The sequence below is a fragment of the Mixophyes fleayi genome, chromosome 3 (genome assembly GCF_038048845.1).
Source record: "Mixophyes fleayi isolate aMixFle1 chromosome 3, aMixFle1.hap1, whole genome shotgun sequence".
In the NCBI taxonomy this organism is placed as follows: Eukaryota; Metazoa; Chordata; class Amphibia; order Anura; family Limnodynastidae; genus Mixophyes; species Mixophyes fleayi.
The window spans coordinates 261,411,853-261,425,357 of record NC_134404.1 but is presented as its reverse complement, the minus strand read 5'-3'; the positions used below and the strand labels follow the sequence as shown (position 1 = coordinate 261,425,357).

Sequence of the window (13,505 nt, the reverse complement as noted above, 5' to 3'; positions counted from 1 at the left end):
TTCTCTATCTATACCGCTTCTCTTGGAAATCTGATAAGTTCCTTTGGATTTCAGTATCATCTTTATGTGGATGATACCCAAATTTATCTATCCTCTCCTGATCTCTTGACATCTGTGTTGTCCCGTGTAACTGACTGTCTTTCTGCCATATCATCTTGGATGTCCTCTCGCCAACTCAAACTTGATCTTTCCAAAACAGAGTTAATAATATTCCCACCCACCAACTAGAGTATACCTGACATTTCTATCTCTGGTGATAACATGACCATAAATCCCACCCCGCAAGCTCGCTGCCTAGGTGTAATCCTTGACTCACACCTATCCTTTGAATATGTTGGCGCTATATAAATAAATGATGATGATGATGATAATGATGATTTGCCTCAGACCATACAGGATATCATGGGCACCATATTCTTGAAACAAATGGTGTAGGACAGAAAAAAGTCACGAACATCCCATCTCCAGGTTGGCCCCTAAACCAACCTAGATACCACAGACAGCATCTTCCTAATACCTGGGTGAAGAGCTAATCTGTGATCATTTAGTTTAGACAGTACTTTCTGTCTATAGGATTTGGCAACAAACAACAATCCCCAAGGAGCTTCAGGTTGCACAGAAACTTGACATTGCTGTAATCAAAAGTGATTTCCTGCTCCTACATCGGAGGCATCAACATCTTCAATAAATAGGACCTGTGGCTTTGGGTGCCAGAGGACTGGTGCAGAAACAAATGCTCTTTTTAATGTCTCAAATGCCTATACAGCTAAGGATGATCAATCAGCTGGACCTGCCCTCCCTCTTCTTAGTCAAGTCAGTAATGGCTGTCACAATACAGGAAAATGCAGGAATGCATTCACAAATCCCATGAATCTCTGAACAGACTTGAGATTGGTAGGACGCTACCAATAAATAAGAGCTTTAACTTTGACTGAGTCAATGCTAAATCCTTGTACTTCTACCACTAGAATGTTGATCAGGACATTGATTTATTCATTCACTCCCTAATCGCTAATCATATCAATGAACAATAATCATGACTACATATCTAAAATGATGTACACAGGGTAGAAGACATTCTATCACAAGTGAGTTGCATTTTCCTACAGTATAGACTGTTTGACAGTGGCTATTTTAATATATACATAATCTTCAAGCCCCTTTATGAAAATCAACAGAGCCAATGTAGGTGGGGCTATTTAAGAGCTTCTAATCAGAACACCATCCTCTTCTGGGACATAATGAAAATGCATAACATATAGTGGGAACATCTAAATTTTAGATGGGTTCTCTCCGACTTCCCTTTTGTTATGTCTGTAACTATCGTTTAAAATAAATATTGTCCGCTGCGATCGTTCGTTGTGGTTCCAAAGCACATAGGTTTTATTCACAAAGTATATTAAACAGCAAAGTTTGGTATACATAGGCATGCGCCTGCCAGCACTGACACAAGCTTCTATGAGAACTCTCTGCGGTCCAAAACACAGAACTCAACAATTTATACATAGTTGTAAAAGTAGTTACATCACAGAGATATACAGTTACATTTGTAAGGTCTTCATTCATTGGTTGAAGGTTCTTGCACTCTCAGGTACTCGACGTGGTATTGGTGGATTCCTCTGGTCATGAACTATTGTTCTTGAAACTGCCAACTGTCCTTTCCTCAGGCTCCCGCCTTTAGACCTGTATAACTGGTATTTTATAACCCCTGTGTACTAGCTATTTGGTGTATAAAAAAGTGATATTGTTTATAACTTGCATTCTCAAGATGCGGATGCTACACAAATAACACCGGAAACGTTCTCATAAAATGGCAAGCCGATTGATACTAAACTCAATGTGTTTCAGATGTCGGAAATATTTTTTAGCTTTTTCACCACATTATATTTTATATGAAGTGTTTGTAAAAATTAAACATATATAAATTTTATAATCAAATTTATATTGTATACTAATCGCATTGCAGCTGATTGTAGTGTACAGAAAATATCGAATACCATCTTCATCCAATTGTTTAACTTTGCCACTTGAACAGTGATAAATGTTTTATATTCAGTCTAAGCTTTATACTTGTGGATCCACAGATATTTATAGATTTTTTTTTCACTGCCAAAAACCAGACCTAGATTTTCTCTATTTGCCATTATTTCTTGTTGTCAATGCTCTAAATGCACCAATTACAGCCAGGAGTTTACAGGCATAACTAAGTACATTTATGCCCAATAAAAGGAATTTTGAAATGATATCCCCTTCCAACATCTTAAAAGTAAAGGGAGAGGGTTCTGTACGGCATAGCAAGCATGGTAGCACAAAAATGTATTTATTATATATTTTCATTATGCAACACTCCCTTTTAACATGCTATAGCACCCAAATATCACTGTGGCACTATCCATACATATAGAATAAAAACTATTGAGATTTACACCACATTGTATCAACTAAGTGACAGACTCATATGTAATTCTTTTTTTGTCTTAGATGTTCTTATTTTTAACTTTGTTCGTTGCAGTTTGAAAGTGTTGTTTGTTACTAATACAGAAAAAAACCCATCAAGATTCTTTGTGATTATAGGAGAATATCTTCCACTCTCCCATGGCACCCTCATACCTGTTGTCCATCACTGTCTGATTTAAATTAAACAAATGAAATAACAGACATTGTCACTTGTCTCCAGGTTGCTGTGTGTAGTTGCACTGGTTTTGTCCATTAGTGTTTCTTTTTCTTCCACAGAAAAGAGCAGAAAAATCATGACAGCAGGAATCTAAATGCAAATGATAATAGTACTTTCAATGCAATAGAAGAATGACAGCAATTATATGAAGACATTAAATTACTGTTCAGAGTAATATTTTGGTTCAGGAACAAAAGAATGAGGCTGTATATCAATATCATGTCACCCTAATACTCTTTCCAAGGATTAAGAACTAGTGTGGCTGTAAAGAGTAGTTCCACTCTCAAATTCTATATGTGCACAATAAAATCAAGAAATTGAATACAGGGACATGAACAAAATGGAGAAGTTAACACAAACGGCTTATATGTTCTAGACTATTAGTGGGCTTAATGATATCAATATAAATAGTAGCAGTTCTGAGAAATGGTAATGCAATTAGAATTAACTAAGAAAGTAAAAAGAAGACAAAGATAATGGGAGTTGTAGTCCTAATATTGGTGTCATAATGAGGAGTGCCATATGACAGGTAACACGCCCGGTTCTAGGACAGCTGGAGATTAATCGACAACAAAGATATACTGGCCTTTGAACAAGTTTCAAATAGTGTAATGGAAAAGGGATGAAGTACTCCCTTGGGTATGTTAAATATGATTTTTTGTTAAGGCCTCATAAGGCCTTTGTTCAGCCATTTTATTGTAACTTGTATAGAAATATTATTTGCTAGAAGAGATTATTCATTTTTCTGTTAACTTGCAGTTTTGCAATATGTGAGCCTATGGCCTTGAAGTTGAACTAATAGAGAACACCTGAAGAATGTAACCAGTTATGAAAACAATAATGAGCTTCATATCCAGCTGGTAGTATGGGAGCTATATCCATGGTGTTGCACATAGCATATCTCCAACTCCCCTTGAGATAAGAAATAATAGGCTCATCTGTCCTTAGAAGGGGGAGAAAAGTAAACACCTCAAGAATACGTGAGAAAGTTAATCAGTAGCGCTTCTCATAAACTAGTGGTATAAACTATTGTATGCATATGACGTAGGATTCATTTATTCAGTAGCCTATAAAAACCTGTATCTTTGTATCAATAAACTAGAGAATATTCCTTGCATACAGAACTTGGTCTGTGTCAATTCTCTCCAGCTGATTGAAGCGCTTCCAGATATACTTGACACCACAGGCTGACTTGGGTCAGAATTTTAGATTTAACAACTTGGAGGTCGCCACAGAGATTCGCTGTCCAGCAGGCTACAAGACAGACAACGGAGGTTTCCCAGCACATTGAACCCCAACATCCGCGGTCAGTAGATTTCTACTCGTTGGTCTTCCTAGTCTGGGTCACCTCATGTCTGTCTGAGGCACCTGACACGCGAATTTGTGAGTCTCAAGTATCATCTGATTAATATAATACAGTATTAACCCAATTTGTTTACTGTAATTGTATTGTTGATTAGATTTTTGAAAGATGATTGAATTTTGAGTGCATGTGTTTGTACCTATGTATGATGTATAAAGCATAAAAGTCACATAAGACATTGATCAAAGAAGCATGTAATGGAATAGAGGGATTTAGAGAGTTATTGTTTTGAACATTGAGTGAACATTTTAGACACCATCCCCAGAGGTATAATAAAGAAGGGAGATTCTGTAATCTGCCCAAATTGTGTAAGAGAGATTTCCAAAAGACCTTCGTCCCAGATACTGTCAAAGAAGCTATTTAGCACGGACATCCAGTACAAGGAGTCCACAGAACGGGACGTCCAGTGCAAGGACAACCCACAGAAACTAGATAAGAGTCCCGATTTGGACTCAACAGAATACTGTCAATACGAGTAATATAGATAGTAAACAAATGACAGCAGCTCCCTCATAGATATGATGCACAAAGACTAAAGGAAATGGGGGAGTAGAAGGTCTGCAGGGAATTTTTCAAGAAAGCGGGGATAGCCAAAGATATGTGTGGATGGAGAAACAAAGGTGTTGCAAGTGGTAATGTGACAAGAACAAAGGGGTATTGAGATCAAACCCCAAGAGATTGTTTGAGGTGGCAGAGGAAAGTTAAGAGATCTGAAAAGTCGAAATATATGTGGATATGCTAAATGCATCGGAAGCTGAATAATGAATCAAGTAGGTTGTATATTATAAATGTATGTTTGATCCTGTGCAGCTGAATAAGTGAAATGTGCCCCTCCCTTATTCTGTGTAAATGATTTCAGTGTGTTGAGATAAGAAGCACACTGTTTTTTTTTTTTTTTTGTTTTTTGACAATGTATGTAAAATTAAAAAAATGTGTCCGGAGTGCTGATTAATGATAACATGTTGAAGCTAACTTGTATTTAGTGTAATGCTGGGACTTGTAGTTCCACAGCAGTAGGCTGGAAGATGTCAGTTAAGTTTTCTTTCTCTGTATGTGAGTTTTGTCTCCGTCTTACTGCGTGTGAGAGAGATCCGTGATAATTCACATTGTTTGTTCTCTGTCTTAGTGCTCTATAAGGGAGATGTTTGATTTACTTTAAATCACAATGTTTGTCTGTCTTGTCCGTTTTTTACAAGAGACATGTTTCAAGGTTGAAAAAGTTGTACATTCATTGCTTAATGATAAGCTTTTAAAAAGATACAAAAGAAGTTTTAAAATGTTTGGTCCGATTGCACGGACAAGATTGTAAATAATGTACATTATCACTATAAGTACTAGTGTCAGAACAAAGCTGGCTGGGATCCAACAAGCCGTTTCTGTATTTGAACAAAATAATTTTGTTTCTGAAGTTCAGAAATATAGCTTTCTCTTTAATGAAGTTGAGAATTGTGGGAGTGAGCTTACATGCTGTTTTTATCTGTGTTAAAATGGCGCTGATGAATGTTCTCAGAAATCAGGAGGGTTTGTTATGCCTTTAAAGAAATGTTACGAGATAAAATGTCGTCTGTGAGCGAGACTTAAGTGAATATATTTTTACTTTGAACACGAAAATCACAGAATCTAGAAATATGTGTGAATATCTGGTCACGGGAGAGAGATTTTGTTGAGAAAATGTTGAATGATTTACAGACACAATGTATTGTGTCTAATGAGAGTACTCTGATTTATGAGACAGTGCTGCTTTTAAAATGGTTGAATACTTGGAACCAAGATTCCAGATTGAATGTTTCTAAACCCGGAAATTTAATTAGTGTCATTTAAAAGGGCTGTACTAAGAGATGATAAGAAAGGAGTGGCTTTGAACACTCGCCCAGGTCTCGTCACTTTGACATTCTCTATTTGTGAAATTAGGGACTGCCCCTTTGAGGAAATCAAGGCATGGAACGCATAGCGTCACAGTTAAGCTTTTAGCAGCTGTTCACTGGTTACCTGATAACAGTATACACGCATGTTACAGTTACAGTAATTCCTAGTAAATAAATGTTAATCTCTATGCAAAAGTTTTTTTATTCACAGGTCTCCAGCTGCAAAGACCCATTAGGCAATCCAGATTGCATTGATTTAACTTCCAATGCACCATCTTTGCACCACAACAAACATAAGTATAAACTAATGAAGGATTTAAATAACGTAAACTCTTCTGAGTAATGATTACCTTGTTTTGGAAGAGATATTAGAGTTTATGTGCTATTCACATAGCAAATGCATGAACTAGGTGGTTTTTCTGTATGTGCAGAAAGCAAAAGGTTTTTATTTGTATCCTCATTACAGTTTTGAGTAAATCAGTGTTTGTAAAGACATTTACTGCCCTTATTTACTGTGCTATAATTGTCATATACTGTAAATAATTCTTTTTATTGTGGGTATGGTAATGCATTGATGGGAATTCTATATTTTTACAGAAATGAAAAAGATTTAAGACTTTAAGAGCAATTGTATGTGCTCCTGCATTAGCACTTCTGGATCATAGCAAGCCATTTATACTCTCCTCTGAGCAGAACCAAATGTTTAACCAATTTTAAGCTGAAATAACTTCAGCGCCAGCACTGGCTTTGCCAGATTATGACAAGCCTTTCACATTATTTTGTTATGAAGTCAGTGCACATGTACAAGGAGTACTGACACAAATACATGGTCGCAAGCTAAGGTCACTTGCATACTACTCTGCTTTAGTGCTTGAAAAGAGTATAGATATTGTGCTAGGACACCCAGTTACCTTAACGGTATCGTACGTTGTGACAGAAACCAAGCACAAGCAAAACATTTGTTACCGGCCAGATTTACTAAGTATGAAGATATACAGCACAAAGGACATTCCCTCCTATTGTGAAATGAGTGACATATAACACTTGCCGAGCGCACTGTGTATTTTGTTCCTCCCTTTCCTTTTTTATTAGAAGAAAAAAAAAAAAAAAAAAAAAAAAAGGAAGCACAAGAGGCCCCAGAGCCTCTCATGTTCACAGATATATGTTAAGACCTTCAGACAAGGGGAATCTGAGTAAACTGTATTTTAAGTTTTTTAAAGGTCCAAGGGAGACCAGAGAGGGGAGTTCATTGATATTAGCAGGAGGAATATAGATTGCACGTTATTTTCCTTTGCTGTGCGCTGTAGATGTGTACTAGACTAGAAAGGAAAGCCAAGTTTGGAAGAACCAGACTCAGGCCCATAGTAATGTATAGATCATTATACATAATTAGAAAATTCTAATATGAAAGTTTAACCCAACCAAATAAAGAAAAGAGCAACCCATGACTACAGGGGTTTACACCCAATGCAGGAATGTGTTTGTGAGTATTGTGGCCCAACACATTATTATATACACTAATAGAACTGATGATGTGGCTTATTAACAGGTTATTTAAGCTAAGTGTTTCTCTTCCAGAAGAATTAAAGTTACCACATCTGTCTTAACCGTTGTACTGTACACTCCATCTAATGAGTGTAAACTTTGTGGAACTCAGAAACCAAGAACCTTTTCCTTGGATTCCACATGCTCCTTACTGAAGCCTATCCTAATGAAGTAGCACTGCTTACTCCCAGTAACGTTACACTTAAGCAGTGCACAATGTTGAATCCTGCTGCCTTATTGCAGCAAGTTTCAAAAGATGGGAGAAGTACCTGTATATATTGGGGTTACCCTAGGGATTTGGGGGAATTCCATTCCAGCTTGAACAGAAAGAAAGGAAAAAAAAAAAAATGCAAACAAAATTTTTCTGAACATGATTGCATAGAACTAATGAAACAAGAATCTCTGGTTTTATCTCACATTAAAGATAAACCATTACCAGATGCAGACATCACTCTTTTTGTAGATGGTTCACACTATCACATAGATCCTGTCCCGGATACAGGGTGTGCTGTAACCACACACACAGAAATAGTGATTCAACAGACTCTACCGAGTCACATGTCAGCACAAGAAGCTGAACTAAAGGCCCTGACACTTGCATGCATATATGCAAAAGGACAAAGAGTAAATATTTACACTGATTCAAGTTATGCATTTGTAATTGCGCATGATTATGGCCCTGTATGGAAAAGTAGGGACCTTATGGGTTCAGCAAGCAAACCAGTCAATATGATGAACATACCAGGGCATTGTTCACTGCATTCCAGCTGTCCTCCAAACAGTGATGAAGATGAAGACACACACAGAGATACTACCCCCGAAGCTAAGTGAAATAGACCAGGCCGCACGAGAAGCCGCCATAGCCCCAGTACCCCAAGGGGAGTCTATTTACATGGTGACCCCCTGACCCCTGTTTGACCAGAGCACACTCCAACTTATGGAAAGACAAGCAACAGAAAATAAGAAAAAGACTTGGGCAATACATGGAGCACTAGAAGTGCAAGGAGTGGTGTAAAGGTCAGCGTTTGTGTCTGCCAAAAGTAGTTTATCCCATTATGGCCAATATAGCACACGAGAAAGTGCATCTGGGAAAAGATGCTATGGTTGTACTCACTAGCAGCTTATGGATAGTACCAGGGTTCGCCCAAGCAGCACAGTCGTTAGTGGCAGAATGCCTAGTCTGTGCACAAAGTAACCCGAGTAAGTCTGTCCTATGGAAAAGCACACCCCAGACATAATATCCCTATAAGAGGATACAGATAGACTTTATAACTTCCCAAATGCTCGGGCTTTGAGAATGTGCTTGTCTGTGTCAACTTCTTTAGTCACTGGCTGGAGACATGGCTGTATAGAAAAGCAAATGTTAAAGCATTAGCCAAGAAAATTGCGAATGAGGTAATCTGATGATATGGTGTACCAGAGGTCATTGTAAGTGACAGAGGGATACACTTTACGGGGCAAGGATTCCAGAAACTATCACACCCCCTACAGATCCCAAAGTTCAGGATGTATGGAGCGCCTTAATGGTACACTGAAATTGAAAATGCAGAAAATAATGGCTGAAACAGGTCTGCCATGGATCTCATGTTTACCTGCACTCAGTAAAAAATACTGCTAGGAAAGACACAGGTTTAACACCATATGAGATATTGTTTGGCACAGCAAACAGAACAGGCTGTTATTTTCCATAGCAACTACACCATGTATATAGTGATTTGTTGAATTATGTTGCCTTATTATAGAAACAACTAACTGAAATACATGGTCAAATATTCTCCTCCATTGCAAACCCTAATTTTGATACAGGTACCCATAAACTGCACCCTGGGGGGCTGGGTGGTCGTGAGAAAGCACATCAGGAGAAGTCTTGAACCCAGATACAAGGGTCCTTATCAAGTCCTGTTGACGACTCCCATGGCAGTGAAAGTACAGGAAAGAGACACCTGGATTCACGCATAACACTGCAAAGTCTTCAAATCAGGGGAGTCTTGTTCTGATAAATAGAAATGACTGTCTCATTGTATTGATATGTCTTGCCAGAATAATTGTGACTGAAGTAGGGATTAAGGCCTCCCTAACCCAGTATGAAACAGACAGTTAAGTGACATATTGCCTATGCCACTGTGAGAAACATATGGGAAGGAGTGCTCAACAATTTGCACTCATAGTAGAGTAAACTCTGAAAATGTCTTTGTGCAGATGCATAACCTCATTGGTAAAGTTGTCAGTAATGATTCATGTTGGATATTGGAAATATTGGCATTAGTAGCAAATGGTTTAGCAATCCTGTTGATCGTATAGGTGATAATGAAACTAAATTTATGGCTGATTAAGAAGTTACTGACACTTGATTGTTGTCTCTCCAAAAAGGGAACCACTGAAAATCCCGAACCTCTGATGATCACAGAAATTACTTCTGAAACCTGACCAGACTATGAGTGTCATGAATTATTTGGACTAGCAAAGCCAAAGAACTGCAGAGTTTGCAACAAGAAACTACTAAAGATTGAACAAAGGACATGCAAGGCCTGCAGAACTACTATAGACTCATTAACTATCTTTTAAGAAACCATCTTTTAAGAAACCATCTTCTAAGAAACCATCTTTTCTAGACATGGACATTTGCCAAAATGCATCTCCTCACAAATCAAGTTAGGACAGGGAGGATCACAGGCTTATTAGTGGGGGATGAGTTGACAGATTCCTAAGGGGACCAACTCTATGCATGTGGCCTCCTACATGTGTATAAGTACCTGCTTATTAAGAATGTGGTTCTATAGATAGGATTAGGTAGGTAGGAGGAGAAAGGGTCGAAAATTGAATAAAAGATGGGAAATGTTAAATATGATTTTTTGTTAAGGCCTCATAAGGCCTTTGTTCAGCCATTTTATTGTAACTTGTATAGAAATATTATTTGCTAGAAGAGATTATTCATTTTTCTGTTAACTTGCAGTTTTGCAATATGTGAGCCTATGGCCTTGAAGTTGAACTAATAGAGAACACCTGAAGAATGTAACCAGTTATGAAAACAATAATGAGCTTCATATCCAGCTGGTAGTATGGGAGCTATATCCATGGTGTTGCACATAGCATATCTCCAACTCCCCTTGAGATAAGAAATAATAGGCTCATCTGTCCTTAGAAGGGGGAGAAAAGTAAACACCTCAAGAATACGTGAGAAAGTTAATCAGTAGCGCTTCTCATAAACTAGTGGTATAAACTATTGTATGCATATGACGTAGGATTCATTTATTCAGTAGCCTATAAAAACCTGTATCTTTGTATCAATAAACTAGAGAATATTCCTTGCATACAGAACTTGGTCTGTGTCAATTCTCTCCAGCTGATTGAAGCGCTTCCAGATATACTTGACACCACAGGCTGACTTGGGTCAGAATTTTAGATTTAACAGGTACTATTATTTAGATAATGAAAATGGATGAAGGGAGGAGTAGACCCAGCAGTGTAGGGCAATGCAAGGCTGTACCTCTGTCTCAAGCAGACTTTCACAAGGGATAATGTTTCTGCGTGTGGTGCACTGCACTGTTAAGGCCAGTTATGCAAACATCCAGTCCTGGAAACCTGGAAAATCATTTGAACACAAAACAAGGCTTGGAAGGACTTCCAGAGACTCTCCTCACAATAAGGCAATGTACATAGGGCAGCAGCTATAGCAGCAGCAGGGACCTGGAACAATCACAAAGAGACAGGACAAGCAGAAGACAACTGAAATACTCCTGGATTCTCACTGGGCTGGGTCAGGACTCTTTATGCTCCACTTGGATAGGACTCAGCCTCCTCTGGGCTGGTATAGGATTCCCTATTTTCCTTTAGGCAGGACCTGGACTCCTTCTGCTTCTCTGTTAGCTTGTGCAGGACCCATAGTATCTTAATCTCTGGCTGTGAGAGACTTCTCTCTGATACTAGCAACTCCCTCCGGTAGTCTAATAGCTAGCTCTAGTCGTCTTGTAGCTTTCTCTGATTGACTAGAAGCTTTGGTGACTAATCTGGCAGCCTTGTCTGTAAATAGTGCTGCTCTGTCTATCAGAATTGCAGCTTGCTCTGTGAGACTTGTAACTCTGTCTAAAAGATGTTAATCCTTTCTCATCTCCTGCTGTTTCTAAGTGTTATGCAAACTCTCTGCTCCTCTGTCTGCCTCTAGGACTCTCAGGCACACATTACTCACACTCAATGTGTAATTTCTCCATTTCAGAAGGCTCAATAGTTGTGCAGGAACTAGTTTCTGTTTTTTAATGGCTACTTAGGGTATGGCAGTCGACCAGACAATTGCTGCACCAACCTCGTTCTCTACAATTCTTCCTCATTTCTCCTTGTCTTTCCATTCTTCTGATGCCAAAGCCACAATTTTGGTAGCTTCTGCCATTACATCCTGAGTCATGGTAGCTTCCTGGAGTGCTGGGTAGATAATGATTTCATCACAGGCCGCAAACAATTCAACTAAACATCAACAAGATTAAAAAGTGTTATTTTCTCTCCTTTTTAGTTGGTTTTGTAAAAGAAGAAACCTATTTGTCAGCTAAAAAAATCAATACATATGCAAATGCTTAATTTCCATTCACATAGAACTACTGACCTCACTGGCAGCAAAATAATCAGACATTATTGCTAAGCACTCATTTGTCAGTATCACTGTACAGATGATTCAAGCCATAATACGTAGGTGATTTTGTGCAGACACCTACTGCTAGACAAAAGCCTGTCCTACTCAGCACATACTCTGTTGCTAGTCCCATTGCACAAACGTAATTGCTAGCCATGCATATACCTGATTATTAGTAACATTGCATAGGTCACTGTGCACAGAACCTAATGCTAGCAACCTAAACCAACCCCATTACATTTATACTACTGCCAGCTAAATTGCGTGAGATGAAAGCCACAGCAGGTTGGTGAGGAAAGATGTATGAATCAGTGACAGTTCATTATTGAGGCGTTTGAGGTGAAAGTCCATTGCACATACCTCCAAGAGACCCTAAGCCTTCTGTATTTAAACACAGTGCTATAATATAACCTTGTGAAAAGACTAAATAAGGTATTTGTATATTGCCACATGCACTTGTGGCATTACAATTTCTGTGTATTGCAAAATAATTGGAGTAAGACAGTTGCCGTATATATTAAACACATACTAAACACAGGCTTAATGTGTGTTCTAATGAAAAGGTTTTGTATTTTGTGCCCATTGCTTGAGAGCCACCTGACGTTGATGGTACTTTATATCTGTCACTGGTCTGAGCTGCATGTGATGGAGTAATAGTGGTTAGTTATGTGGCTACAGTATTGTTGCCTTCTAGACCAGATATTTCTGTGTTGGACCCCAGATGCTGTCTGCATGGGCAATGGGCCTAACGGCCCCTGTGTTGAATGTAATGCAATGTTTTAGTCACTGCCTAGATTTGTCTCCTAATCTTCATGGACTTCGTTTTGTTAGCATTCAGTACTATGTTAGCATTACTCACTTGTTACATTTCACAAATATATACAGTAGATTCAGTCAGCATACCAAAATCACAAAACTACCTTTTTTTTTTTTTTTAAATCCAGTATTTTTATTGAAATTTTTTAAGATATAAACATACCAAACAACAAAAAGAAAAGAAAAACAATCGCATACATATCAGAATTAAATGACGGAATTTACAAGATTACAATAAAGCATAATAATAATAAATGTGCTATATTCATTCAGGATCATACATCGTAAATGCTTATACATAAGTATGTTACACATGCAGGGTTTATTACATGGTTTATTACAGATACTTATTATAAGAACTGCGGGAGCCATACATTTAAGTAAATAGAGCATCTGTACTAGATGACACAGGATAGAATGGAGACTCTAACCATCTGTACCATATATTCTCAAATTTCTTCAGAGCCTGTCTGCTAGTATAAACAAATCTCTCGTGCCTTATGGTGGTATTAACCAGCGCCTTCCAATTTTTAACCGTGGGACTCGTCGGGGCCAACCACAGCCTCGCTATAAAGACCTTAGCCAACATCAATAACTGTGAAATGTACATTTTTGTCAGTT

At 38.1% G+C, this 13,505-nt stretch overlaps 1 long non-coding RNA gene across 1 annotated transcript; it reads left to right on the top strand.

Moving 5' to 3' along the window:
- Positions 1-6,205: 6,205 nt before the first annotated feature.
- LOC142144529 (uncharacterized) lies at positions 6,206-10,765 on the top strand. Its single transcript, XR_012689735.1, has 2 exons — positions 6,206-6,744; positions 7,467-10,765. It is a non-coding gene; the product is annotated as an uncharacterized LOC142144529 (long non-coding RNA).
- The last annotated feature ends 2,740 nt before the right edge of the window (positions 10,766-13,505 follow it).